Genomic DNA, 24,858 nt, shown 5'->3' on the forward strand with positions numbered 1-24,858 from the left:
CAGATCCAAGTTCTCAAAGATTTCCAAATAGCTGTGCTAAAAATAATTTTCTCATTTAGCCCCAAAGAGCCAGGAGCCCTGAAAGTCATTCATCCAGTGAGGCTCGACTCAGGGACCGGTAAAAATTGCAGTTTTGTTTGGGATGGACTTGAATTGCCTGGGACGCTTGACCGGTAAGTACCGAGGCTTCACCATCTCAGGGTGCTGTGGTCTCATTTTCAGATTTGTTAACTTCATCCTTTCCCCCTCTTCATTTGTTTTCCACTGAGTGGATGTTTCAGGAAAAAAAAATTACTCACTGACTGGAAATTAGTTGTTAACTTAGAAGAACCATTTCCTATTTGAGAGGTTTTTGAGATAGAATCTTAGGATTCTGGACAGAAGATGGTGTCTTGTGGAATAATAAGGAATATTGTTCCTGCTCTTGGCAAACATGGGGAGAAAATGACCCCTCATTCTACGTACTCTGAGAAGAAAGAGCGTGATGAATGCTGTTCCAATGTTTTCTTTGTTCTTTGCTGAATGGATAAATGATTGAGTCTTTTTTTTTTTGGAAACTAATATGTCTTTGTGCGGTAGAGACTGATCATAACAACTCAAATTGCAGAATGATTCTCCAAAGCCTCTGACTACTCTTCTTTGGAGCAATTAATTTCTTTGTTTCCTTTTGCCGTGTATTTCTTATCTCCTTGGCAACAGCAATCTATAATTTATGATGTCACTTATGGAAATCAAATGGCTGAAAAAAAATCTTGTTTTCATCTTGCTTTTCACCTCATTTTTCTCAAACAATGAAACTGGTAATGTGAAGGAGTGTTTCCGGAGTTGGAGAAGGCAACCCCGGCCACAAATCTGGTTAAGAAGATTGGTGGGCTCCCCTTCGGAAGGGCTTGGTTTGTGTTACATGTCCATCCTCCAGGTGGGAGGAAATGGCCTTTGGAATTTCGTGGCTGTCCTGAATCTGAATGGCATCATGGTGTGGCCAAGACAGTGTCTGGAGCACGGAAGCTCGTCATAATTTTTTGCTGAATTAGAGTAGAATCTTACTCAGATAGAGCCCCTTGGGTTTATTTCCTCACCTTCAAAATAAAATGATTGTCCGCAATCATTTCTAAGTTTGTCACAGTTCTTAATATTCTCTAACAAAGTGCTGGTGCCTGATGTTACCTATTTAGCAAGTTTAATTTAAGATGTTGCCATTTAATACTTGTTTGTTTATAAGCAATGCCTTCTTACATGGTCGTTTCTCATTCGCTCTGGAATAGCACAGTTTCTTCCCAGAAGCTTAAAAGTAAATCAATTTGTTGACTGATAAAAAAAATAGATGTGTTCTTATTTTTCTGCCTTCACTTGGCCAAGTGTTTACACAATGTGTGCACATTTATATTCACTTTTTGCGTCACTCGCAACTTCTCTCATTTACCTTCTTTCTTGTCTACCACACTTTTGATGGTAAAGTCTCTCAGATCATTAAAGTAGCACAGGGTTTCTTCTGCTTTCTAATACAGATTTGATTTTTCAAAACATTATGTTTCATCTCAGATGATTTATTATAATCTATATTTTTCTGGACTTATTCTTCTTCCCGGAGAGAATGAACTTTTGAAATGTCTCCTAGAGTATTCAGGCCTCAGATGTGGATAAAGCTTGGCAGTGTCTATTTCATTAGGTTATTTTCACACCTATTTTAGAAGCAGTGGTGGTAAGTGATGGGCTGAACAATATGTTGCCGGGAGTATTGGCACAGACTCCAGACTCACATCCCATTTCACCTGCCACTCATCCCGAGTGCAGGGTCTTATTCTCTCTCTTCCAGGCAGGCAAATTTTACCTCTTGGCTGGTGCCGACCCCCAAGCCATACTCTTTACTTTTCAACTGATTTCCATTCAATCCATTCTGTTCTAGCTGATGGTCTCACAGCATCTAACAGTATGTTAGTCAACCAGCTCTCAGAAGAAGAAAACAGCTTCAGTTTGTAGCTTTTGTTAATTTTCTTGGTGTAAATACTCCTGTCACGGTCAGTTTTAGACTACCACCCTGACCTTCACTGGTTATGAAGTTGGGAAGAGACGACACCATGGCTGTTGCTGGCTGGTCTGAGCTGGTCCTCTCTCTACTCTGACCACTCTCTCTTCTCCCTCTCTCTCAGACTCATGCATGCACCCCATTTTGCCAGGTGCTAGAAAAGGGTACCTAATGGGCATGTACAAGGTGCCAACACATTTACAAACATCACCTCCTTTAGCTCTCACTAAAGCCTCTTGTGGTGAATAATTTTGTTGCTCTCCTTCTATAGAAGAGCAATTTGAACAGTCTGCCTCCCTCGGGGCCACTCACCTTACAGGGCAGGTCTTCGCACCTTAACCACGAGCAGGCAGGGGGACCGTGTCTCCTCCTCCTCCTCTGTGAGGAGTTGACTCTCCTCCTTCTAGCCCTAGCGCCTGGCTTTTGTGTCTCTTGTGTCCCTCCTGACCGTGTCCTCCCTGTGTCCCTTCCTACCTCTGGTCACGTCTATCTTCCTTTTGCATGACTTCCTCCCTGGTGTTCTCAAGCACGTGCAACCCTGCCTGTCCCTGAACTCCCCAGCCCATCCTTTACACCCCTCTTATGCAACTTCACTCACTGGCCCTTAACCAGATTTGCCCAGTCAGTACACCGGGAAGGCATTCACATTTCACACATCTGTATGGGTGACCCTGATGTGCAGACAGGCTCTGGGGATCTTTGCTTTGCTCTGTTCTTGCTCGAAGGATGCTCCGTCTTTTAACCCTTCCAAACCAGGGAGTTTTGGTGACACAAATCTGGTTTCCTTTGGTTCTCATCCTGTTTATTATTATTTTTTTTAATTGGACACAGAGTCTCACTATGTTGCCCTCAGTAGAGCGCTGTGGTGTCACAGCTCACAGCAATCTCAAACTCTTGGGCTCAAGTGATTCTCTTGTCTCAGCCTCCCAAGCAGCTGCAACTACAGGCACCCGCCACAATGCCTGGATATTTTTTTAGAGATGGGGTCTTGCACTTGGTCAGGCTGGTCTCAAACCTGTGAGCTCAGGCAATCTACCTGCCTCGGCCTCCAGAGTGCTGGGATCATCCTGCCCTTTTATTTATTACTTCATCACATAATTGTTTAGCTCCTGCTCTATGTCAGGTACTCAGCACTTGGTCTCGGTGTCAAGTGGAGAGCAAATGCCGAGTTCTCGTACAGACAGGACCCCATGAGAGAGACGAAAGATAGGTGCCATCAAGTAATCACAGAACTTGTTAATGGGATGCTCTTTGGGAATTAATCCCCATTCACATGGCATTTCAGTTGAGGACATGAAGCAGAGAATGATGGGCATTCAATGCTCATACGTCCATTTAGCACTTGTTACACGGCAGCTGGACCTGACAGTGACTGGCATCCCTTTTCCATCCACATAGGAGCAGACCAGGAATGCAGAAAGTGTTAGAGGCTGAAGGGAGCCAGCAAGGTGGGGAGTGGCAGCTGGTAAGGGAGTGCTGGAGTGCTTCCCTCCTTCCTCCCTACAAGGGAGGACAGGAAAGCATGCCCCCCTCTCTAGCCAAGTGACAAGGACCCCACGGGAGTCACTGAGAAGATTAGGGCTGCCTTCAAGAAGGGAGCTATTTGTCTTGATCTCCACTTAGACGTCGGCTGAGCTGGGAGCTGGAGAGGCTCGCTGTTCTCACGGGGTCAGAGAGCTGTGATGACGAAGTGGTGGGGCAGCCTCCCCCCACCGTGGGAGGTCTTATGTGATCACAGACACCGGAGGATTCTTGAGCAGAGGCGTCTGGAGCAGGAAGAGCAGTGTAGGCACAGCTGATGGAGAGGAAAGAAGGCAGGAGTGTCTCAGCAGCTGATGGGCCTGAGGAATGCAGCTGGGACTGGGCCACCAGATGGGTTCTTGTGAGCCCAGAGAGAGACCTCCCGGGGAAGGAAGCCACTAAGATGCCGTAGAGTATATTTAGAAGCTGAGACTGGTGTTGGAGCAATGTAAGTTGTTGACCATGGTGTGTATCACCCGTGCTGGGACACTGTGCAGCACATGGCCCCCCAGGGAGGTTTCCCAGAGAGCCTGTGAATATGCTCACCCTCTGAGAGCCAGCACGGGGGCACTCGGGACACAGAGCAGACAATGGCAACCAGCAGAGGAGCATACAAATAGCAGTCCCCATCGATGTTGTATTTCTAGAGCTAGAAAAAGATAATTCTGTGCTTCATTTGGAACCAAACTGGAGCCTGAATAGCCAAAGCAATCTTAAGTAAAAAGAATTTATCTAGAGGCATCAGATTTCCTGACTTCAAATTATTCTACAAGGCTATAGTAACACAAACAGCCTGGAACTGGTATAAAAGTAGAGACTAGACCAATGGAACAGAATAGAGAAGCCTGATAGAAAACATCTACCTATAATCAACTGATCTTTGACAAAGCAGACAAGAAGACAACTGGGAAGGGAAGTCCCATTCGATAAACGGTGCCGGGAAAGTTGGGTCGTCACATGCATGAGACTGAAGCAGGACCCCAACTTCTCACCACATGCAGGAATCAATTCAAGATGGACCAAAGACTTTCGATGTAAACCATGAAAACTTACAAATTCTAGAAGAGAATGTAGGAAAAAAGTCTTTCAGACATAGGTGAAGATTTATGACTAAGATTCCAAATGCAAACATAGCAAAAACAAAAACAAATAAAAGGAACTTCATTAAGTTAAAAAGCTTTAGCATAGCAAAGCAAATAATCAACAGAGCAAACAGCCCACAGAATAGGAGAAAATATCCACAAACTATACATCCCAAAAAGGGTTAATATCTGAAAACTACAAAGAACGAATCAGCAAGAAAAAAATGAAAAACCCCATTGAAAATGGGCAAAAGACATGAACAGAAGTTTTTCTAAAGAAGCTGGACAAATGGCCAACAAACATATAAAAATATTCCTAACATTACTGATCATCAGTGAAAGGCAAATTAAAATCACAATGAGATACCACCTTACTCTTGTCAGATGGTCATTTAAAAAGTCAAATGCTGGCGAGGACGCAGAGAGAAAGGAATGATTTTTCACTCTTGGTGGGGCTGCAAATCAGCACAATCTTTATGGAAAACCGTGTAGAGTTTCCTCGAAGGACTAAATGTAGACTTAACCATTTGATCCAGCAATCCCACTACTGAGTGTCTACCCAAAAGAAGTCATTTTATCAAAAAGACACCTGTACTTGAATGTTTATTGCAGCACAATTCACAACTGGAAAGATGTGGAATCAACCAAAGTGCCCATCAAACTATGAGTGGATTAATAAAATCTGACACATACACACACACACACACACACTACTTAGCCATGAAAAGGAACAAAATAATGTCCTTTGCATCAACTTGGATGGAACTAGAGGACAGACGTTATCAGAAGTCAAGTATCTCAGGAATGGACAACCAAACACCACATGTGGTTTCTAATAACTGGGAGCTACAGGATGGGCACTCTGGGCACAAAGCCAGGTAAAGGTCATCAGAAACCAAGAAGGGAAGAAGGTGGTAAGGGATGAGTGGCTGAAAACTTAGCTATTGGGTACAGTGAACACTATCCTGGTGATCGGCACACTAATAGCCCTGACTTAAGCATTATACAAAGTATCCAAGTAACAAAACACTTGCACCTTCTTAATATTTTGAAATTAAAACATAGTAGTGATGCCAGTAACGCTGTGTAATAGCTTACATTATTATTTACCAGGGAAACACCCTAAACTCATCCAACTTACCAGGCATCTCAGTCTACCTCAGCGTTTTGGTGTCTCTAAATGTTTACCCAGGTAGTGCGCGGCCCATGTTCTCTGCCTTGCCTGTTGCTAACAACATGCGAGGCATGCTGGGGAGGGGACCTGTGGACATGAGGCACATTCAGGGTCAACAGCTACAACAGACTGGGCAAAGGCAAAGACTTGGCAGCAGGAGGTACCTTTAAATGCCCACACATCTCCGTCCAGCCCAAACCACGTCCTCAGCAGACCTGTGGCAGCTGAGGGAGCTGGGAGATCCAGCAATGACTCAGTGTGCTGGGGAGGAAATCTGAGTGTTGTGGTTTGGCAACCCTGCCCCCCAAACAGCGGAATGTTATCCTCGAGCCTAAATTAGCGGGACGCTTTATATCTCTTTTCCCACTGACATCTCTTTGTGACAGCTGGTGGAGTAAGACTGCTGCCTTTGAAGGCCAGAGTCATCATTGTCCAGCATAGTGACCGTGGATGAATTGCCTTGGGCAAGGGACTGTGAGGCTTACCCTTAGTGTGATCTTGCAAACCCTGAAACGTTACAAATGCCCAAACCAAGGTTGTTATAAAGTGAGATGAGGTAATAGATCTCACTGATGGATGTGGTTGTGCAGTGGAGAAAGGTTGATTTCTCTTGGTGAGAGGAAGAACAGCTTTAAGCCAGAGGCATTCCTATTCCTTCAACAGTGTTTAGAATGTACATTCTTGTGGGGGCTAGGAAATGCGTATCCTTGGAGGTTGCTCTAGAACTGTTTACAGGGCAATCTCATCTATGAGAAAAACTCTCCCCAAGGATATGATGTGTAAGCAATTTCTTGAGACCTGAAGGGTAAGTTGTTTAGGAAAACAGATCCAGGGTTGAACAGGGCAGGCTTCCTGCAGAGCTTGTAGCTTGAGGAAAAGCCTGGCGTTGCCGGACAACAAGTCACCTTAGTGACAGTGAGAAGAGGGGGGCGGGGGGTGCTCTGGGAGGGGCTGGAAGACTCTCACAGGTGGGGGGGGGTGGTCTTGGATTTTATCTTCCTGGTAAGTTTTGGAGTGATATGGCTATCTATGCATTCTAGAAGGATCTCTTGAGCTGCTATCTGGCAAAGGGATCAGAGGAAGCAAGAATGAAGGGGCTATGGTAGAAAGCATCCCTTGGGCAATGGTAAAAAGCCATTGGTTTTTGATCCTAAAATAGCATTATTCTAATAGATCAAGCTCAGGTTGGGGTGTGTGTGATTTGTTCCTTATGTTTTTTCCTTTTCAGAGTTTACAAATATTTTTATCAAAACGCATCTGCTGTTTTTTTATCATACCTCAACCCTGCTCTATATACCCAGTATAATTGTGATATGAAATCATTTGCTTTTTATTTTACTCATTTTATGTTGCTCATTAAAGAAACTAGAAAGAAGAAAAGGTAGAAAAATAGGAATGAAAAATTATTTATAGTTTGATGACCACTGCTCAACAACCGTGTATTTCTTTCTGTATTTTTTTCCTCTGTGTGTGTGCACGCAGAAAGAGTGTTTATTTAAAGATTTATGATGTTACCTATACTCTGTTTCTGCTGTTGTTTTTCTTTATCCTGATACTATATCATCAGTATCTTCCCCCTGTTATTCTTTGGAACCATTACTGGCCAGACAGTATCCTCCAAGTAGTTACAGGATGATTTATTTCATCCCCTTCTCTCCTATTATGGGACAATTAAACTGTTTCCTTTCCCCCTTATTATAAATGAGATTACATTGAAAGTTTTTGTGCATAAGACTTTTCCCCTATTTAGGATTATTTTCTTAGGATAGATTCCCAGAAATGGAATTATTGGGTCAAAAGGTTTGTATGAGCATGTTTCTGGGCTGCCAGGCTGCTTTCCAAAGGCTCTGTGAATTTACACTGTCCCGTCCCTGTGTAAAGACACAGTCCAAGGGAATTTGAGTTCCACCACAGCCAGGCACCCTTTGTCCCTGGAACACAGACAGAGTCACAGAGTCTCAGATCTGGAGGTAACTGCAAAAGTCAGCGAAGGTTTCCTTCGCTGCGGAGAGAACATGAAAGCTCGCTCCACGGTGGTACTAGAAACTGCACCCTCACAGGGGCCCTGGGAACTGCACCCTCACAGGGGTCCTGGGAACTGCATCTTCACAGGGGTCCTGGGAACTGCACCTTCTCTGGGTTGGTGGCATCTCAGAGGTCACTCTGTACACACGCACCAAGTTTCCCACAGGACCTTACCCAGGAGCTGAGCCCTGCTCCTGTGTAATCCCAGGGACCTGACCTGTGCCATGTGGCAGATACTCAGTGTGCACGGGCAGAAATGGGTGCAGGTGACAAGACGCCTGGAGACACGGTTTAAGTTGTCATTTCATTTTCCCTGGGTAGACAGCTCTGCTAGGACACCAGAGGCAACTGGGACAAAACAGTTGCCCTTTGGTATGGCCAGAGTTTTCAAAGGGTGGGTCACTCCGAAAAAGCTTCCAGGACCTTTTGCTGGGTCAAGGGGTCATGTGACCGGGGAGAAGTCACATAACCAGGGAGTAGTGTCCCTTTCTGACTTTTCTTTTTTTTTTTTTTTTTTTGTAGAGACAGAGTCTCACTGTACCGCCCTCGGGTAGAGTGCCGTGGCGTCACACGGCTCACAGCAACCTCTAACTCTTGGGCTTACACGATTCTCTTGCCTCAGCCTCCCGAGCAGCTGGGACTACAGGCGCCCGCCACAACGCCCGGCTATTTTTTTGCTGTTGTTGCAGTTTGGCCAGGGCTGGGTTTGAACCCGCCACCCTCGGCATATGGGGCTGGCGCCCTACTCACTGAGCCACAGGCGCCGCCCCCTTTCTGACTTTTCGTTGTCAAGACTTTCAGCCTTCCTGGCCTCTACTGGGGTCTACACTGAACCGCCCTACCTGTGACCTTCCTGTTGGCCCTTTGCTGTCACCTGGCCATCCCTTGCCCCTCGGGCTGTCTAGACCCTACTACATTTCTAGACCTATCCAGAGACTGGCTTTGCCCACGCCAGGCGGTGTAGTTATTCCAATGAGATTTGCCCAGTGTCATCTCCACCGGCCCCCATGGAGGGCGAGAGTTAGACGTCGGATTCCAGCCCCTTCGCACGCCTTGTGCTCTCAGAGCACTGTGCTCTGCCAGTGGTGCTTCCTTTCAACCACAAGGTCATCTCCTGGTCAACCCCACATTCTACACTCACGTAAGCTATGTGGCAAGGCAGTGGTCACGGCTGTTGCACAGACCCATGAGGCTCCATGTCTGTAGAGGTGAGGCCTGGGCAGCAGTACCAACCCCTGCCCCCAGTTTCCGCTTTGCAGGAGGCTCTGGGCTGCACCTTCCTTCCATCAGCTAGGTCCTCCCAAGCAGAGGCAGTTGCTGTCATCCGTATGCTCATTTTTTAGATGAAAAAGCACAAGAGGTCAGCAACTTCCGCGCCTGAGGCCATGTGGCATTGGGACTCGTAATCGCTTTATTTTAGAACCTCCATTTACTCAGTATCCACATAAATCAAGGAGAGGCCAGGGCTACAGTGGAAAAGAAGAAGGGCTGATAATGGAGGTTTGGTGACGACTTTGGTTTGCATGACCAGGGAAGACCACTCTGAAGAAGGGACAGGTAAGGGGGCGTGGGGGATGTCACAGCCAAATAAGGAAGGGCGAGGAGCCTTCCTAGGAGTAGCAGGGGAAAAGGCCCTGGGGCAGGAGAGGACTTTGGGAATTCTGGGAACTGAAAGGACAGCACGGGGTGGGCCGGGGGCAGAGCTTATAGGACAAAGTAGCCTGTAAAAGAGGAGGTCAGAGAAATGGGGTGTCACATCTTCCAGGGCTTGAAGAGTCGAGCTTTTGTCTTGAGAGCAATGAGGACCCAGGAGAGGTTTCAAACAGGACCGTGATCTTAGGGTCCGGCTGCTCCATGGAGAATGCACTAGAGGAGTGTGGGGAGGTGAGTGGGGCCTCGGCTGGGAGGCTGACACAGTGAGGGGCCTCACCACAGTGTGGTGCTGACAGGTAAAGAGAGAAATGGAGAGATTTTAAACAAATATTTGTTTAAGTGCTAATCAGTTAGATGTGGCCTCTGTAGGAAGCGTGTTTGGGGCCAGGGCGCCACCCATGGTTTTCCACCGCTGTTATTGTTTCACCTGCTTTCTCTCCGGACTCCTCGCTATTTTGTTGGTAAAATGTGTTGAATTGACAACTTCCTGCAAGCCGCGAAGTTGTTCTACGTACATCGCCCTGCGCACCGTGCTCGGCCCCACACAAGGTCGTTACTACTTCATCCCATTTTGCAGATGAGGAAGCCAAGGCATAATGAGCCCGGTTGTCTTTGACACATTCATGTAACTGGGACACCCTTGAGCCATGGCTGGACTCCAGGTCTGCTGGTGACCCTGCGTGTCAGCTCTCCGTTGTGCTACCTGGTGCCGGCACCTTCCACCAGGCTGGGGCATCAGGGGAGCAGGCTCCTTGCTGTATCCGCACCGAGCTAGGAGCCCAGCCCCGAAGCAGCAGCCAGCAGGTAGGTGAGCACAAAGCCCGAGCAAGCTTGCCAGTGTGTATGGACGATGGCACGTCATTCAGCCATAGAAAGGAGTGGACTACGGGAGCCTCCTACCACATGGATGCATCTCAAAAACATGCTGCTGAGTGACAGACACCCAAAAATCACATGTTGTTCTAGTCCTTTCAATGCAATGCCCAGAAGAGGTGACTCTGTGGAGACAGGAGGGGATTGGCAGGTGCCAGGGCTCACAAGGGGAAGGCACGGGGAGCTGCTCGTTGCTGGGGCGGGGGTTTCCTGCTGGATGATGAAAGTCTTTCAGGACATGATAGGAGTGGTGGCTGCATTTCATTGTTGATGTCCCAGATGCTAGTGAACTGTACCCTTCAAGATGGTTCATGTTACATTCAGGGAGTTTCACTTCGTAATAAAATGTAAGAAGGAATGAAATACACTAGCTTCAGTTCCTCCAAGAAAAAAAGGTTGTGTTTTCCAACTTTCTTTGCAAAGGGGCAATCAGCATGTTCCTCTGGTCTTAGAAACAAGTCAAGAAACGCTACCTGAAAACAAAACACAATGCGCTGTATTCGCCCAACAAAGGGCATCCTATGTAGGTGGACAGAAATAGTCTCTTTCTTAGGGAGATAAGCAATTGATACTATTAAATACTATTTTGGCGAATTCTCTTAGCTCATTTTCTCCTCTTTCTCCTCTTCTTCTGTTTCCTTTTTTGTTTTGGTTCTTCAAGGTACACTTCTAGCTTCGCCTCTTCTTGGTGCCAGACTGACACTTCTGGTTCAAGTCCTGAATGCTCCTCTTCTCCTGTTCTTGCTCATTGAGGAGTTTGAAAGCAGAGAGCCTTGAATTTGAGACATCTGGGAATGGCCAAGATTTTGGACTCGTTTTGTGAAAAGATGTATTTGTTCAGTTGAGCAAGTGTGAAGCAAATGCTTTCAGCATGTCCGTTAATCTCAGCGGCCCCAGTGATGTAAGGGTCTGCTCACTCATGTTTAATGATGTTTGATTTTATAAAAATATGTTTGGTTTCAAGGCATTGGCCCCCATTCTGTGTTGACTAGGAACGAATTTGGAGAACGGAAAGCATCTTGAGTTTTATCCCAAACCTGGCTTGTTTTTTTAATCATCAATTGGAACTCTGTGATGGTCATGAGTGAGACATTTTGTGAGTTCATGAAAACACTTTAATAGAAAAGAAAAAAAAAAAAAAACAGAACAACAGTAAAATCAGAATGACTGACACTGTATTTTGCCAAAAGACTTTTGGTGGAGGTTCTACTGATAGAGGGCTGTTCCTGCTTATCACACTGAGGAGAAATGAGAGATTCTAAATTTAGGTCACAGATTCTAAATTATAAAGGAGGCGAAACAAAGGCAGATTCTAGTCAAGTTGGAGAACTGGTGCCTGATTTATCACAGCTGGGATATGGGCAGAATTCTCTCTCGATCACATCAGAGCTGAAGTTTATAATGCACTCAATGGCAGGAAATGTGTTTGTATCCCCAAAGCCACATATATTTAGAGCATTCTTTAGCTTTCAGCAAGCTTCAGAACTATGAGATGTTGTGGGGCAATGCTTAGGTTATAATGATTAGTGCAAAAGTCCTGTTTATGATTTTGTAAGAAGATAAATAGAAAAGAAAAAAAATTCTACACTAAAAAAAAAAAAAAAGTAAAAAGATCAGGGTGAAATGTAATGAAATGTTGCTTGTTTTTTGCTCTGAGCCCGGAACTGTGTTTCCTGGTCTCTCTCTGTCTCCATTGTCTGAAATTTGTAATGCTCACGCATTATTTTTATAACGAACACTTCGTTCATTTGTCTAACACATAGGTGCCAATCACCAAGTCTAGTGAATCGAAGATGATTAAATGACGTATCTGCCCTGAGGAAGCAGACAGCACTCCAGGAGGAAGAGAACTATACAAGAAGTGAACATCTGCCAGAGGGAGATGGAAGGCAATGGCCATTGCACCTGTGTGCAGAGAGTGAAATTAAAAACCATTTAAACGCACGTTACTATGACAATGTCCCATGTACACGAAGGATCCCGATTGTCTCTTATTCTGGCCCCTTCTCCTTCCCTCTGGTCACAACATCCTCCAGATGGTGAGGTCTAAAGCCTGAGACGACTCCCTTCCTGCGGGCTGAGTGAGGAGCGTGTGGTGTTATGGATGTGGCTTTGCAACCTGCCAGTTTGAGAAAGGCAATGAACTGGACTCTCTGTGTCCTTGTCCCCATTAATGCAGCTGTAACTTTGCTGATGCATTTATGTCTGTCTTTCTTTTTTTTTAATTGTTGGGGATTCATGGAAGGTACAAAGAACTGGGTTACATTGATTGCATTTGTTAGGTAAAGTCCCTCCCTGCCTCGAAAAGATGTGTCATACACCGTGACCCGCCCTCCTCCCCTCTCTCAGTTCTCCCCTTCCCCCACGCCCTTCCCCTATAAGAGGGACTTTACTAACAAATGAATTTCTTGAATTTTATTATATTGATGTACAATTACCTTTCTCCCTGGCTCATGTGTTTTAGGTAGATAATCTTTCTTTCTAATTCTAACTGGAACTGAAGCATATCCCTCTTAGTAGGAAATATGGTAAAGAGCTCAACAAATGGGTTAGAAATCAGTTTTTAACAAGAACACAGGCTCTGAATCAGATCTCAAAGAGTTTTCCAAAGAGATCATGCATTGATTTGGACTCACGGCTGTTTTTTCTGGCCGTGGAGAATCTTTCTGGAGTGCTAGCATCCATGTTGCAAATGGTAGGGTTTCCTCAGATCCATTATCTCCAGGTCAAAGGAGGATGATTTATTTGTTACACAAATATGGACGTAGTGCCTACTTTGTGCCTGGCCTGCACGCAAAGGCAACAGCAGCCAGCAACGGAAGAGATCTTCATCTTCCCGGAGGGATGATATTTATCACACGGACAGACAAGTGAATATGGAAGCAGGTGACGGGGCTGGGGCTGGTGGGTGTGAGCAGATGGCCACCTCCTGCCACTGCAGATCCCACTGCTTGATGTCCTGGAAGGATGCTGTTTATTTTGATTAAATTTGGTGTCAGTTTTCTTGCTGGGAGAGAGAAGATCTGGGCTTTGGATCAGAGCCACCTATGTGGGTGATTGCAGGGTCGGTGGGACCTCTGCAGAGGCCCAGGACTGACCTGAACCTGACTCCTCTCATCTCTGGTTTGAGGACAAGGCTGCTCCCTGTCGGCGCTGTGACAATAAAATGACTTGAGGTAAGTGAAGTATATGGAACATACCAGGGGCTCATGAACTGAGAAGGCTCGATACGTGTTCTTTTAGAGCCATCTTTGTCTCCTATTGCAGGCTCTGTTGAGTCGCTACAATGTCAAATCTAATAGTTCTTCCTTCCAGCAAAATCTCAGAAAGGCGGTTATGCAGGTGTGCTCATGCCTTTTCAAGTTGTCTTTGGATTTATTTACTTCCCGCGTGTGGTAGGCTGAATAATGGTCTCCCGGAGGCATCCACGTTCTAATCCCCAGGCCTGTGAATATGTTCCTTCACACGGCTTTGCCGATCTGATTACGTTAAGGCCCTCAAGATGTGCAGGTAGTCCTGGATGTCTAAACGGACTCAGTGAGATCGTCACAGGGGTCCTTTTAAGAGGGAGGCAGAAGGTCAGAGCTATAAAGAGCAGATGATGTGAGGATGGAAGCAGAGGGGATTGATGAGGAAAAATGCTACACTGGTGGCTTTGAAGATGGAAGGAGGGACTCTGAGCCAAAACATGGGGGCAGCCGTTAGAAGACAGAAGAGGCAGGGCCACCTGAGGAGCCACCAAGAGGAACACAGCCTGGAACTCGTCTGAGGCTTCTGACCTCTGGAACCATAAAGTAATAACTGTGTTGCTTTAATCCACTAAGTGTGTGGTAATTTATTACAACAGCTTTACAAAAGTAATATACCAGGTGAAACTAGAAGGCTCTGTCTATGCTGCAGAGATAAAAAAGAGTAGGGCCTCTGGGCTGACCAAGATAGTGGTAGCTGAGGGGTTGGAAGCCCAGCTGTACCACCTGCTATGTGTGTGATAGATAGAAAGTGACATTTTCTCTGTGCCACACTGTGTATCCACTGTGCTTATACACATGTACCCTAAATGTATCCTTCAGCCCATGTTCCCTCGACAATTGTCTAAAGGATACATTTAAGATAGAAACGATTAAATAGAAACGATTATTAACATAATTTAACCTATTTAATACTGTCTCCCTGGAATAATGGAAGAGGAATGAATTGTTGCCAGGAGAAGTGGACCAGACAGCTGTTAAATGGTAACAAAAAATTATTTCTGTTCCTATATGTGTTCACTTTCCCCATAGGGACTAATGACAGTTTCTGTTCCCTGCTGTTCCCCTGTGGATTAAGAGTTACAATTTGGATGACAGGCATTGCCGCTTCTCAAAACACTGTTTAGGTTCTGGGTTGTATTCAAAAATTGCTGTCAGAGCCAAATAAAGCGGCTCCCTCTGATCTTTCTGCAATTCTGATCATCTCTGGTAGATCACAGGCTGCCTGGTTGTTGCTTTGCAAAAAGTTGTTCCCCTGAAAACCAGGGAGGAAGCATAGTCACATGAAATCCTGTTGATTTTTCTAAGTTTACCTAGTTAGGGTAATACTGTTATCCAATGTAATTTCCGATTTCTAAAAACAGAAGACTTACTACTTCTATGAATCTAGCCTAAAGCAATGATTCTTAATTCAATAAAAATATCAGCATGCAAAGATGTTTATGGAAATATTATTTTAAAACAGAAAAACCTGGAATAAACTAAAATGCTAGACCAGTGGTTCTCAACCTTCCTAATGCTGGGAACCTTTAATACAGGTCCAGGGGGTTGCGAACCACAGGTTGAGAACAGCTGTGCTAGGCGATACAGGAATTGCTAAATATGTTGTGGTCTAGTCACTCTGTGGAATATTATGCAGTTGGTCGAAAGTGTGGTTCTAATAACTCTGCTGTAATAAGGAAAATATTTTCAAGATACTGCTAAGAGAAAAAATTGTATTTAGTATGATTATAATGCATATAATGATTATAGCTCATGCATTAATAACCTAGCAGAAAACCTACCAAAACATTGACACCCACTTTGTTAAAGTGGCAAAATTAGGAATTGTTTCTTTCTTCTATTTCCCAAATATTTAGTAATATAATTATTTACATCTCTAAGGGGGAAATAGAAGAAAACAAAGTAATAAGCGAAAGGTTCAAAATAGCATGGAAGATGTCCAAACAATTACAAATACACACATTTATAACTTTAAGTTTAAATGCCTGCAGAGCTCTAACACCCTCCATCAGTGCCGATGGCAGGAAAGCCAGGGTGAGAAATTTTGGCCATTAGCACTTAGCAGGGTGTGTGGAAAATGTCTTAGCACATACACATTCTGGCTTCAGTCAACTGATTTGGTTTTAAGAGACAAAGGAGAGGTTTGCTTCCCCAAATAATTCAGTTCTGATTATTTCAGTGATCTCCATTCCAGTGCAGGGACTAAGGACGGAAAGAATGATTGCTTTTCAGATCTCTAAGTGTTCTCCAGACATCCTTCCAAAAGGAACGTATTAATTTGCGTTCCCACCAGCAGTGTAGAAGTGTTCCCTTGTCTCCACATCCACGCCAACATCTCTGGGCTTGGGATTCTGTGGGCTAATCTTACTGGAGTTAGATGATCTCTCAAAGTAGTTTTGATTTGCATTTCTCTGCTGATTGAGGATGATGAGCATTTTTTCTGTAGGCCATGCGCCTGTCTTCTTCAGAGAAGTTTCTCTTCAGGTCCCTGGCCTGGCCTGCGATGAGATCCCTTGTTCTGTAGGTATATGTAGATTCAGACCATCTGAATGGCACTAGTGTGTTTTTAGTATTGCTTTTTAAAATATTATTCACACAATTTCCAATCTAAACATCATGCGAAGGTACAAGACAAATAAATACTCATGTCTGGGAGGAAGGCTGTTTACGAACTTGAAATGCATACAATAAAACTATATCAAAAAAAAAAAAAGAAAGAATGATTGCATCTAGGATGCAGGAAAGGCCCCCCATGTGCTCCTCCAGGTAGGTCCTCTCTGTTAGACAGACGGGCAGGTGAGCAGAATGAGGCCAGGATCTCACATGGGGTAGGGGGCGAGGTAGGGGAGGCCCCGCGTGGTGGGATGCCAGCTGCCTGGGCTGCTGAGATCTCCAGGTGATTCTGCAACACAGTCTATTTCTAGGAGACCCAACAGCATCTCACTAGATTTGTAATTCCCCACAGGGGTACGCACGAGTGCAATGGTTTTCCGAAATTCCACACAATAAAAAGCATGTTTGAGAAACAAATTTTCCCTCCACTTACATCCCGCATTCTCAGTTTGTGTTTCCTGAGAAAGCTGCTGTAAACGAGGAACACTAAATAAATACAGATCAATGCAGGGAAGTGTCCCCACTGCAATCACTTATAATCTCCCCGGCCTGTGGGGGAATTTAGATTTTTAAACAAACTTCCTTGGAACGTGCATCTTGGATGCAGGGCCTGGGCCTGGGTCTGGGGGCTGCTGCTCCAGCAATACCCAGTTGAATGAAAACACAGCAAACGTATCCCCTTTATGTCAGCAATATTCGTCGTATGAAGCTTTCCGGAATATAGATGTTCAATAGACTGAGTTAAACTTTTATTGGTTTTGCAAGATCTAACAGTTTTAGAGAGTGATACATTTTGGTTGGAGATGTTTCTGAGCAGAAATGGAATTAAAAATTGATCTGAAAATTCCCTCTGTCCTGGGGCCCCAGTTGGTGTACAGGCAGGAGCACTGGGGTTGGCAGGCCTGGAGGTCTCCGTGTTCCTGGCTGAGTTACTCCCCTTTTCAGACTATGAAGTCAACTGATTGGACCAACTCCGGGCATCCAAAGTGCTCTCCAGGGGAGCCTGGAGCCTGCTTTTGGGCTAAGATGGAGCCGGGTTCGATGAACAAGCAGACAGGTCCAGCCCTCTTCCTGCCCTCATCCTCCTACAAAAGCAGGTCCTTACCTGTGTGTGTGTGTGTGCATGAGTGCACACGTGTGTGTGCATGTGTGTATTATTAAGCTCCACATTGTCCAGATTTTCCCAGTTTTTCTACTAATGCTCGGCCTTTCCAAGATCTAATCCAGTATACAACATTACAGTTAATGTCTTTCTTGATTTTTCCTCTGATTAAGATTTTAGTCAACTGATGATTCTGGAGCATGGCTTGGTGTCTTCCAGGCTCCATGGCTGACATTCCATGACGGAGGAACGGCAGGGCAGACAGATGGGGTCTTTGGAGTTAAGCAGAGCTGGGCTAATTTTCACTTTCTAGAGGATATTGGATGAGCCCCTTCTAGGATTCTCACCTGAATGGGAGAACAGTAATGAACTTGCGAGTTCTGTGGGTGAGTTTGGCACAGGGTGTGACTCCAAGGGGGCATTTTGGCTATGCCGGCCTCTTCCCAGCTCCATGTGTGGACAATGTCCCTCAAGTTAGGAGTCTGCCTGGCCTTCCTGTGGCTGAGCCATTGGCACTACCTCCTGGGACACTTGTCCCCTTTCCTGCTGTGCCTTCCAACACCTCCAAGCTCCTGGGATAATATTTAACAGCAGCCTTCCCTCCTGCTTCAGGGAGAGACCCTTTGATATCCAGTGTTTCGATCATACTGTTGAGATGGAATTTAAAACATGCATCCTAATTCAGCTGTTCCAAGTTGGAAAAAGATTACATCATTACTACATATTAATCATAGAAAAATTAGAGAGTATGAGTAAACAAAAGGAAGCAAATAGAAATCATCTGTAATCAGACCACCCAGCAGTTACCCTGCTATCATTCTGGGATCCACAGTGGAAAGATACAAATTCTCTCCCTCTCCCTCTCTCTCCTCTTGTAAAATGACACCATTCTATCCATCGCTTTCTGTGTGTCGTATCATCCCTTACCATATATGATCAATTTGTCCATAGCAAAATATAATTCTGCTCAGTAATTTTTACATTATGTGGACTGGAAATTGTCTTCACAAATTCTGTAGTGTTGGATAGTATGATTGTTTTTAATTTTTGTTTTTGCCAGTAACATTCCAATAGACATCCCTCTAGTGAAGTTTGTGAGCATCATTTTCCAATTAGGCGATTCGAAGCTGGCAGCACATTCAGCCTCCACCCTCCTGTCCCCCTGCTTCCCTTGCGAGGTTCGTGAGCTCGTCCTCCTGGTGGATAGGACGCTCCTCAGAGGCCAGAGGGCCCAAGCAGCTCATCTTTGTTTTATCCTCTCTAAATTTAAGCCCCGTGGAGTTCCTCAGCATGTTTCTACCCTCAGCCTGTTGCCTAAATTTGCATGCCCACCGCTGGTTCTCCCTGCATATTTGGTGTCTGGTTTCCTAGCTCTGGTCTGCATCCTCATGTATTCAACAGAAAGTTGCTGAGCACCTGTTCTGTGCAATGCACAGGTCTGGGCACTGGGGAAATGCAGCATGTGAGACAGAAGATACTCCTGGCTTCAGGGAGTCGCCTTGTGGAAGGGTTGGCAGGCATCAAAGAGCCAGCAAATGCCATAGTAACTTCAAAGGGCTGCAAAGACCAAAACGCAATTAAGAGGATGGTGAATCTTGGAGGTAAGTGACAGTGACCATGGGGACAAGAGGGCCCTACAGAGGCTGACGATAGGGACACCACAGCAGCAACGATCACAGCAGGAGGAGAGAGACGGCAGATGGGGAAGTGAGGGCATGAGAGGGGCTGGGCGTGGGCCAGGCTGTGCAGGGTCTTCAAGGCCCTGGGGAGGAGCTTAAATTTTATTTGAAGGTCAACAGGAAAGACCTGACAAGGGAGGACCTGGTTTTCTTTTCTAGAAATCAACTTGGCTTAAATTTGATTTTCAACCAAATTACCTAGATTATACTCACGAGGGAGAATAACTCTTCAACAGACATTGACCAGAAGTAAGCAACAGCAATTTCTGGTTTTGTGTTTCGTGAGCCTTCTGGGTCTCTTTTGGTGGCAGATGCTGTGATTAAATCCCCGTCTATTTCCTCTCTACCTTTGCTGCTTCATCCTGCGGAACGGCAGTAGACCCGTTTCTACATCCTCACTTCCCGGCCTCCTCTGTGGGTGGCTTGGGAGCCATCGCTCACGAGTCTTGCCAATGAGCCACGAGCGGCTTCTTGTGGAGAACTCTGGGAAGGCTTTTGCTTTCTTGATGACAGGACATAGACCCAGTTGTCACATCCCGTCTCCTCCCCTGCCTGCTTCTCACCCAGACGTGACGGCTGGAGGGCAGAGCCTCTCACTACCATTCCATGACAGGCATGAGGATGAAGGGCAACATGAGACAGAACGTTCTGGAAAACAACACCAGCCTTGGTCCCCAACGGCTTTGATGAGAAGATGGGCAAATGCCAGCAATTCCTTCTTGCTATGGGAAAAAATAAAAATCCCCGCTAGTTTAAGGCACAGTTGCTCAGATTTGCGGCTACTTGCAGCCGACACCTTCCTAACTAAAACACCTATCGTTGTGGAACAGTAGGAACAGACTCGTTAGTAATTCCATGGAAGATGATGCAAAATCATTGAAGTTCTGACTATCCCACTGTGTGTTAAAACTGTAACCACTGCTGGACCCCAATTATGAAGTCTTTGTGTTGTGGAATTAGGGCTCACGGTCACAGATGCTACAAGATGTGCTCTTTAATTGCCACATGAGAATGATTTGCACAGTGAGGTGCAGACTCCCTTTGCCCGAGAGGGGGCTGAGCCTGCTTCTTCTCTCACACTGCTTGGTTCCGATGAAGAATAAAGTGATATCCCAGTCACTCTGCTCTGTCTATGTTGCTTGAAAGTCTCAAGTGCATGCTCAAGATCAGAGAGCACATTTTAAGTGATCCTGGTCACTGACTTGAAAATAGCTTTGGCTTTCACGGTTTCTTTCTTCCTGTGTGAAATTACCAAGATGAGTCTCCCTGGCAGAACCTCTCAGAAGTATAAATTATAACAGTAGTGTAATAAACACCTACTATATTCTGGGTACTTTTTGGAAAGACTTTATAAGCATTATGTCTAATCTTCACTTAATCGTTACCATGATTTACGGACTGTAGATTATTTTCCAAGTGAAAATCAAGACTTAGAGAAGTTCAATGATCTTCACAAAGTCATATAGCAAGTCATATAGCCTTGTGCGTTTTGAGAAACTCTCACCTAGCTGGTTCATCTCGGCTACCACGAACTACATAGAGGAGCTCACAGATTTGGTCTGTTTAAAAACTATGTCCACATATCTATGTGAATAGTGATTATAGCCAGCTTGAGCTATAACAAAAAATTAACAACAATGTAAATAACAAGCTAAAGAAACTGTTCAAACAAACCAGGGTGAACCCATTGAATGAACTGCCCAGAATATATTCATTGTGAAGAGCTGTGAATGATATGGACATTATTAGTACATTATTGTAAAACAAATGGTATGTTTGTATATACATAGAAAAATACTATAGAGGGACTTTGAACCCATATATTGCTAGTAGTATTTTTTAGAAATGTTAGAAATAGAGGCCATTTTCACTTTTAAAATGTATTTTATATTATTTCATTAAAAGTTTTGTAATATAGGACGAATAAACAACTCCCTGTAAAACATGAAGAATACAACTATTTTACTAGGGTTGCTCAGTGCCGTTAGGGAAGCATTTGTGGTGGGCTGAATGGCTGTCCCCACAAAGACACGTTCACCCCCAACACTTGAATGTGACCTTACTCGGGAATTGGGTTTATGGAGCTGTAATGAAGGCTCTTGAGATGAAATCTTCCTGAATCAGGACGCTCCCTCAACCCAGTCTGAGTTTAGAAAGACGGGGAGAAGGATACAGCAAAGAAGGTCGTGTGACAGCAGAGGCCGAGACTGGAGTGATGTGTCCACAATCCAGGGAGCCCCGAGACCTGCCAACGGCCTCCTGAGGTTGGGAGAAATGCAGAGGCGGATTCTCCCTTGCGGCCTCCGGAGGAACCACCCTTCTCACAGCTCAACTCTGGACTTCTGGCTTTGAAAGCTGGGAGAGAATCAATTTCTGCCGTAACCCACCCTGTTCCCTGTAGTTCCTGACCCAGCCCGAGGACAGGAATACATTACTTGTCTTGAAATGGGAGGCACAGAGCTGACTGGGTTGCTTCCTGGCCAGGCACCCTCTCCCCGAGCCCAGCAGCCTGCAGGGCCTGGCCGTGTCTGGGGAGGCATGGAGCTCAGGAGCAGGCAGACTTTCTGTGTCCCAAGCAGTTGATAATACTCCTACAAGAGGGATTACTTAGGCGAGACAGTGGTAATTTAGTGGAAATGTAGCTGCTTGCTATAAAAACTTCAAAGAAGTTTAGAAAAGTGCGAAGAAGCAGGCAAAGCAGGATTGGCAGATTCTCACCTAATGTGCACAGGGTGGGTGAAGGTGTTCAACTCCCCCAGGGGAAGGACTCAGCTGCACCTTGGATTTCACCTTAGAAATGAAAACAATGTAACCTAATCCCCGTACCCTCATATTAATCTGAAATTTAAATAAAGAAAGAAAAAGAAAAAAGCAAAGCAAAACAAACTTGCACTTCTTAGAAATCATTTTGCTAACATTTGATGAACGTCATTCCAGATCTTCTCTGGGGTGACGTTAAGCCGGAGGCCTTGGTGGATGTAATTTTACAAAAATGGGTTCATAGCATGCATGTTATTTGAATGAAAACTAGGGAACATAAGTCTACTTGAATTTGCCAAAGTGAAAATAAACGAAAATTGAACAAAGGAAACGCTGAACTTCAGATGTTTTTAAAGTTAAAAGACAATTATGAAAAAAGCACTTGAGTTTGCCATCATTTTACTTTTTAAACACTTTATATGTTTCAACTTTATAGTATAATTCTTACTCTCCGCCATGAAAGAGGAGGATTTTACATACTTAATTTTCCCTTCTACCCCCACATTGAAATTTTCATTATTGCAGTATTATTTTTGAATTGCCTGGAATCGTACCATTTGTTCTCTGTTCTGTTAACGAATTCGCACTGTTGTTTGGTCTACGTAAAAGGGTCCAGCGCCTACTGGGGGCTTCCCCACGGCTGTGTGTTTAATTTTGATTCACGTCTTGCTATGCTAGATTTCATCATTAAATATTTTTGATGGGTTTTGTTAATATAGTCCTTGGCTTCTTGTATGTTTAAGCATGCACTGCTTGGCTGAGTAAAAAACTCATGTGTTATCTTTTCCCCTTAGAATGGGGTAGACAGATGTCGTTCTGGTGTTTTCCAGCATTGAGGGTTATACTGGAGATTGAGGGACCTGCCAACCTGCCCTGAGGACTTGTGATCTCTGAACAACGCATACGGGACGTTTTCCCATGACCATCAGAATTTTCACAGGACACATCTTGATGTTGCCAATTTTGTTTATTTTTCCTGGGACACAGCATTTTTATTTTTTTAATTAAATCATAGCTGTGTACCTTAACGCAATCATGGGGTACAATGCGCTGGTTTTATATACAATTTGACATATTTTCATCACACTGGTTAACATAGCCTTCCTGGCATTTTCTTAGTTCTTGTGTTAAGACATTTATATTCCACATTTACTAAGCTTCACATGTACCCTTGTAAGATGCACTGTAGGTGTAGTCCCACCACTTCCCTCCCTCCACCTATCCTCCCCCCTCCCCTCCCCTCCCTCTCCCCCTTCCCCATATTCTTGGGCTATAACTGGGTTATAGCTTTCATATGAAAGCTATAAATTGGTTTCATAGTAGGGCTGAGTACATTGGATACTTTTTCTTTCATTCTTGAGACACTTTGCTAAGAAGAATATGTTCCAGCTCCATCTATGTAAACATGAAAGAGATGAAGTCTCCATCTTTCTTTAAGGCTGCATAATATTCCATGGTGTACATATACCACAATTTATTAATCTATTTGTGGGTCGATGGGCACTTGAGCTTCTTTCATGACTTAGCATGTTCTTTAAACTTGGAGATATCTAGCTTTCTTTACCTCAAAAAACTTGAATTGACTCGCAATGTTTTCCTGGCCCCTTTTTTCTGTTGTGAATCCTGATTTGTGCACATCAGCCTCCCTTCCCTTTCAGCTTGTCGTCTTGTCTGTAATCACTCTCATCTTTGTCCCTCTCTTTCTCATTTCATGTGATTTCTGAAGCTTGTCTTATGCTTTTCAAGCCATTTATCTATTTTCTGTTGCCTCTAAGTGACTTTCATGCCCATGATTGTTTATGTTTATCTTCCATTGATTTCCTGCACTCTGCCACTTTCCAGCTGCTCCTCACCTTCCTTCTTTTTTGATCACGTCTATTTCTCCTTTGAACTTTCTTTCCTGAGAAGCCATGATGTCAGTTCATTTCAGACTGAAGCAAGCTAATCAGGTGGCAGATCATTTACGATATGTATCATTTTTTTACCTGACTTCCCTGTTTGTTTCTCCATCTTGTGTTCCCTGAGTGGGGATGCCCACCGGGGCTCCGTCTAGGTGTCCCTCATGTGTGACAGGAGCACGCAGCTGTTAGATCCGTGGTGGTGCAGAGGGAGCTGGCAGGGCGCAGGCAGCTGGGCTCCAGTGGAGACTTGAACTCTCTGCCCCTCCTGCTCAACCACTCTTGGTGAAATGTGTCCCTCAGGTTTTGGTTTCCAGGAAGCCAGTGCGGCTCCTAGGAGATATTTCCAGATGCAGATTTTGTTGTAACTCCAGGGTCACTGCCATCCCTTTCCAGCCCAGTCATGCTGTCCCAAACAGAGGCCACTCCTAAGCAACAAAAATAGTGTGTTTTCCAGGTTTCTCCTCATTTGCTTGGCACTCCCTTCCCCTGGGTCATCTGCAGGGTGGGCACAGACTTTGGAGGATGATTCTGGCTTCCCCTGTGTGTGGTGTGCAGCACTGGGAGGGGCCCACGAGTGAATACTGCCATGTTAGTCCTCTGTTGAGACACTTTGCAGGGTCATTCTTCTTACCCCTTGAAGTCAGGCCTGGCCAGATGAACTGTGTGGGCAGCAGAATGTGAACGGGAGAAGCATGAGTCACCTACGTGCTCCCTTCTCCATCCACGGAGAAATCTAAAGGCTCATGCTGTGATGAGGGCGTGGGGTGATGGTAGAGCTGGCTGGGCCCTGTGCCCACAATGAGCAGAGGCCCCAGATGCTCCTCCGTGAGCAGGCTGCACAATTAATATGTAACCTTTGCTGTTCGATGCCACTGAGAATTGGGATTAGATTTGGTTAGAGCTGTACAACCTAGGCCGAGGCTGGGGGACCTTATGTACAAAGCCAAGATCAACTTAGCTGTAATCAAACAAGGCCACATTCAAGAAACCTCAACTAGACATACCTAAAAAAGTATGCTACTTTGTGAAGATTTAACTATTAGGTACTTAGCAATTTCAAAAAACCAAAACTGCATTTGCAGGAATATACTTACGACTTGTTGCAAAGTGTCACTTGAAGTGGTGGGTTTAGCACAGAGATGCAAAATGCAATGAAAGGAATGACTTAAAAAAAGAAATCTGCAATAAACCTTTCATG

General features: G+C 44.9%; 1 protein-coding gene and 1 long non-coding RNA gene across 4 annotated transcripts in view; one reads left to right on the forward strand and one right to left on the reverse strand.

The window, feature by feature from the left end:
- Positions 1-24,858, reverse strand: part of C1QTNF7 (C1q and TNF related 7) — a 98,359-nt gene that overhangs the window by 18,373 nt on the left and 55,128 nt on the right. The window lies entirely within an intron of this gene.
- On the forward strand, positions 2-17,040 carry LOC128575989 (uncharacterized). Of its 2 annotated transcripts, XR_008377212.1 has the most exons (6): positions 2-173; positions 9,172-9,385; positions 9,594-9,712; positions 10,059-10,285; positions 11,016-11,255; positions 12,118-17,040. It is a non-coding gene; the product is annotated as an uncharacterized LOC128575989 (long non-coding RNA). The 2 variants fall into 2 exon arrangements; XR_008377211.1 differs by lacking the exon at positions 9,594-9,712 and having other exon boundaries at positions 62-173; positions 12,118-17,037.

Source organism: Nycticebus coucang, chromosome 23 (assembly GCF_027406575.1).
Source record: "Nycticebus coucang isolate mNycCou1 chromosome 23, mNycCou1.pri, whole genome shotgun sequence".
NCBI lineage: Eukaryota > Metazoa > Chordata > Mammalia > Primates > Lorisidae > Nycticebus > Nycticebus coucang.